The sequence below is a fragment of the Chrysochloris asiatica genome, unplaced genomic scaffold (assembly GCF_000296735.1).
Source record: "Chrysochloris asiatica unplaced genomic scaffold, ChrAsi1.0 scaffold00115, whole genome shotgun sequence".
NCBI classification, from domain to species: domain Eukaryota; kingdom Metazoa; phylum Chordata; class Mammalia; order Afrosoricida; family Chrysochloridae; genus Chrysochloris; species Chrysochloris asiatica.
Genome location: NW_006408633.1, coordinates 7,307,622 through 7,313,319, shown reverse-complemented (window position 1 = coordinate 7,313,319; position 5,698 = coordinate 7,307,622).

Sequence of the window (5,698 nt, the reverse complement as noted above, 5' to 3'; positions counted from 1 at the left end):
GCTGAAAACTGGGGGGAGGAGGGGGAAGTGTAGGGGGCGGGTTTCTGGGATATACCCTTTGGGTGGTTGATGATGCATGGAGGGGATTGGAACCATGGCAGTGAGATGATATATGATGGAATGAATGTAAAACTGAAGTTCCTCCATGTAAACTATTATATAATTCACAATAAAACATTAAAAAAAAAAAGTACAACAAAATGACAGCAATCAATTCATACTATTGGATGTAAATTGGTTAAAGCACACGTCAAGAGACAAAGAGAGCCAAATGGATAAGAAAACATAATTTTTCAATATGCTGTCTATAAAAGACACATCAAAAAAGATGGAGACAGCCTAAATACCCATCAATAGAAAAATGATTAAACAAACTTCATTACATACACACAATGGAATACTATGCAACATTAAAGAATAATGATTAATCTGCAAAACACCTCACAGCATGGATGAACCTGGAGGACATTATGCTGAGTGAAATGTGAATCACAAAAGGAAAAATATTGTATGATACCAATGTTATCAAAAGTTAGGAAAAGGTTTTCCTGATTAAAAAAACAATCTATGATGCTTGTGGGGCAAGTGGGGAGAGAAAATTATTCACGGGCTAGAGGGTAGACACATGTTAACATGGGAACATGGCAGGCAATATACAACAAGAAAGAGGTTAGCAGAGGGAAGATGAAGGTAGAGGGAGATACAGGGAGGTATGCAATGTTAAAGTTAATCAAGGTAAATACTGTTAATTGTTGGTGTATGGCAGGGATTGCAGCAATTATAATGCAGTAAAGTATATGATTTGTTGAATGTAAAACTGATGATCTGCTCTGTAAACCTTCACTCAACTCACAATAAGAAGTAAAAAACAAAACAAAACAAAACCCTATGGAACACATTTCTCTTCTGACATATAAGGGTGATCATGAGTCAGAATCGACTTTATGGCAACTGGTTTTCAGTAACTAATATCTTTGAACCTTCCTTGATCCTCTCGTGGGAAAGGGTGACTGGAGTTTGGGACAACAGCAGACCGTCATCAGGAGCAACACAAATCCTGGGAGAATCTCAGTGTTCTACATTCAACATTCATGAAAGTTTGGGTAAGTTGTTGAACTTTTTTTTTTTTAAGCTTTTATTGTGAATTGTGTAATAGTTTACATAGGAGGACATTGGTTTTGCACACAACCTATCATATTTTGTTTCATTGTAATGATTATAATCCCCTCCATGCATCAGCATTTAGCAGTATTCCCTGTTTTTTTTTTTGTGTGTGTGTGTTTTACACAAAAGCACTCAGGAATATATAATCATTTAAACTACCAAAGGGCCCATTCTGCAAGCCTGCCTTCTGACCGCCAGCACACAGTCTTTCTCTTTCCATGAGGCTAGAGTCCTCAGCTGCTCTCTTTCCATGCCATCACCTCTGCCTTCATTTCTGGTGTCAATGAGTCTCTGGTTAGGGTCCCACATTCTGCTCATACTCTTCTCTCTTGATGGTTCTAGGGTTCCCTGTTCCTGGAATGTAAGATTAACTACTCTCCCCTTTATGTTACAAAACCTTTACAGTTATGAAAATCACAATTAGTTATGATAACAATTATTTACTATTGGATCAAAAGAGTCATATTTCCATCTCCTTTCATCAGACCCATCTAGACAAGATGAAAACTATTCAGTGGGGATTCTACCTTGTCTTCCTCACTATGAAACTAAACTCCCTCTTGAAAACTTGTAAGGCAGACACTTCATGCTTTTATTACTCCTTCCCACCCCCCATTTTGGAGTCCTGGTGTGGTGCTGTGGGTTAATGCACCAGACTGCAAAGCCATTTGAACTGCAAGGTTGACAGTTAAAACTCACCAGCTGCTCCTCAGAAACCCTATACAGGGTCACTATGGGTCAGAACTGACTCGACGGCATTTCACAACAACAACAAACCCCCATTTTAGGTAGCCAACCCCTAAGTTGCCTGTTCCTATCAACCCTGTGTACTGAGGGATAAGCTTGATCCTTGATGTGAAGACTCCTTCCTTCTTGGTTGGTATTTTGAGCTACTACACCTATAAGGTCAAATTCATCAAATCATAGCAATTTATACTTGCTTCCTGTATTTTGTTTGTATCAAATTTCCTTATCTTTTTCTATTACAGTTCTGAACATCAAGTCATCCAAGCTAGGTAAAATGGGTATTATCTGCAAGTTTGGATGTTCTTGTGCATCTCTCTCCCTTTATATCAGCTGGACACTTCACTCTCAGCTCTAGTCCCCAGTGGCTAGGTCAGTGTCTATGGTCTCAGGAGTTTCCAAGTCTCCTCAAAATTCAGACCAACCAGCCCTTCCTCTTCAGTTTTTCATCTCAAGGTCAACAGGAGTCTATGGCACATGGTCGAACTCAGCCCATGTCATCATTACTGTCTTTCCCTTACTTCCACTCACAAGTAGACCAGTGCAGTCACCAGCGAGCTTATAAGTCTGCTTATGTGTTCTCTTTGAGTTTCAGTCTTGGAATGGGGTTTGCATGAGCTGCATTTTAATGTGTTTTGGAAGACACAATGTAGAAAACTCAATCAGTCTCCCTAACATAACTTTAAAAACCAGTTGCCTTAGAGTTCATTCTGACTCATGGTGCCCCATGAATATCAGGGTAGAACTGTGCCCCACACGGTGTTTAGTGACTGAATTTTTGGAAGTAGATCACAGTCATTTCTTTGGAGGCACCTCTGGGTGTACTTAAATGTCCAGCCTTTTGATTATTAGCCAAGTGTGCTAACTAAATGTAATACAAGCTTGTTGTTGTTGTTAGGTGCCATTGAGTCGGTACCGACTCATAGCGACCTTATGCACAGCAGAATGAAACACTACCCGATCCTGGGCCAGCCTAGCTATTGTAGCCACACTTGAGTCCATCGATGCTGCCACTTGGCCAATCCATCTCATTGGGGTCTTCCTCTTTTTCTCTGATCCTCCATCTTACCAAACATGATATCTTTCTCCAGCAACTGGTCCCTCCTGACAATATGTCCAAAGTATCAGAGACGATGTTTGGCCATCCTGGCCTCCCAGGAGCACTCTGGCTGCACTTCTTCCAAGACAGATCTGGTTGCTTCTTTTGGCAGCTCATGGCACTTTCAATATTCTCCTCCAACACCATAACTCAAAAGCATAAATTCTTCTACGGTCTTCCTTATTTACTGTCCAGCTTTTGCATGCATATGAGGTTATTGAAAATTCAAGCTCAGATACTGAATAAAAACTTCTCTTCAAAATGTCTTAAATATATAGATATACTTCTTAAGCATATTTACTCTAGTGGGTTATGAAAAACATGACATGATTTGTCCTTCTATTCTTATTGGACTGATTCTCTGGTGGCACAGTGATTAAAGTACTTGACTGCTAACTGAAAGGTCAGCAGTTAAAGCCCACCAGCTTCTCTGTGGGACTAAGATGTGGCAGTCTGCGTCCATAATGATTTCAATCTGAAAATCTGTGGGGCAGTTCTATCCTGTCCATAGGGTCATGGTTAGTCTGAATCCACTTGATGACACGAAGTTTGTGTTTTATGAGTGAGAATCAGTTTGATGACACTTAACAATTTCATACAAGATGCCATGGAGAAAACTCTGAAATTCTATTACTGACTCCACCTGAAAATATGCCTATAGAGTTTTCTTTGGAAACTCTACAAGGTCACTATGAGCCAGAACTGACTCGACAGTACTTAACAACAACAAGTAGACTTAGACTGCATTATTTTTCTTTTTCTCTCAACTATATATATTTTTTGGTTCTGTGGTATTTTATTTTAAAGTTTTTATTGTGAATTGAGAGATTACAGGACAGACCATCAGTTCTACATTCAACAAATCATACAATTTGTTTCATTACAATGGTTGTAATCTCTTCCATGTATCAGGAAAGTCTGCATTTGAATCCCAGTTTTTCCATTTAGTAACTGTAAGTGGATGAGTTATTTAATATGTGAGCCTTAATTATTTTTATCTTATCTCACAGGGATTTTGTGATTATTAAATAGGATGGAATTATAAGTGCAAAGGAACTAATTAAGTGCCTGTCAGAGTAGGAGCTCCACAAATGTCACTTTTTTTCTTCATTGACAATCATTCTTTTACACTGATTTTCTCTTGCTTGAACAGGACTCGAACATTAGTGCACAAAACGGATGCTTATTGAGCACCTACTCCGTACCAGATATTATTCAAACTGCTGGAGATCATATGTTCTGGTTTGGTGTGCTGGGTTTAAAATGAACACTTGTCTGCTTGGAGCCTCTGAAGGAGACCTTTTCTGGGACTTTTCACATGCAATTTGTTCAGATAAGACCATACTGTATTTGTTGTTGTTGTTGTTGTTAAGTGCCGTCGAGTCGGTTTCGACCCATAGCGACCCTGAATAGGGTTTCCGAGGCTGTAAATCTTTACGGGAGCAGATCGCCTCATCTTTCTCCCGCGGAGCAGCTGGTAGTTTCGAACTGCTGACCTTCCGGTTCGCAGCCCGATTCGTAACCACTACGCTACCAGAGCTCCATCAAAAACGGAAAGCCAAACCCATTGCCAGTAAGTCAATTCTGACTTCATCAGTGAATACAGTTCTGTTATGTTAAGTCACCCAGTTTGTGGTACTTTGTTATAGCAGCCCTAAAAAAGTCATATAGGAAATAGAAGAAAATTGACAAACAAAAATTTACGTATCATTGTTGAAAAACTATGGAATCATACAGGATAAGCACAGGACTGCTAACCACAAGCCCAGTGGTTTAAATCTACCAGCCACTCTTTGGAAACTCTATACAAGGTCACTATGAGCCAGAACTGACTCAACAGTACTTAACAACAACAACTAGGCTTAGACTGTATTGTTTTTCTTTTTCTCTCAACTATAAATATTTTTTGGTTCTGTGGTTTTTTTATTTTAAAGTTTTTATTGTGAATTGAGAGGAAGATTACAGGGCAGATCATCAGTTCTACATTCAACAAACTATACACTTTGTGTCATTACAATGGTTATAATCCCCTCCATGTATCATCAGTTAACAGTATTACTCTCTGTTCATTTTAGCTCATTATTTTTTGTGTTTGTTTTTAACATTCAGGCATATATAATAATTTACACCACCACAGGGCACATTCTGCTAGCCTGCCTCCTGTCCACCAGCTCTCAGTTCCTCTCTTTCCATGAATCTAGAGAGTCTTCAGCTGCTCTTTCTCTCCATGCCCCCATCTCTGCCTCCATCTCTGGTGTTGCTGTATCTCTGCATAAGGGCCTGCATTCTACTTGTGCTCTTCTCTGTTGATGTACCTAGGGTCCTCTGTTTCTGGACTGCAAGATTAACTACTCACCTATTTATGTTACAAAACTTCTACCTTTACAATTGTGACAGTCGCAATTAGTCATGAAACATTTGCTCACAATTGAATAAGAATCTTTTTTTTTAAATGTTTTATTGTGAATTATGTGATAGTTTACATGGGAGAACATTAGTTTTATATTCATTCTATCGTATATTATCTCTCATTGCCATGGTTATAATCCCCTCCATGCAATCCTTCCCCCTGTATCCCCCAGGTCTTCAGCATACAGTCGCTCTCCCTCTTTGGATCTAAAGTCTCCAGCTGCTCCATGTCATCATCTCTGGCTCCATTTCAGGCATCACTGCTTCTCTGGGTAGGGTCCC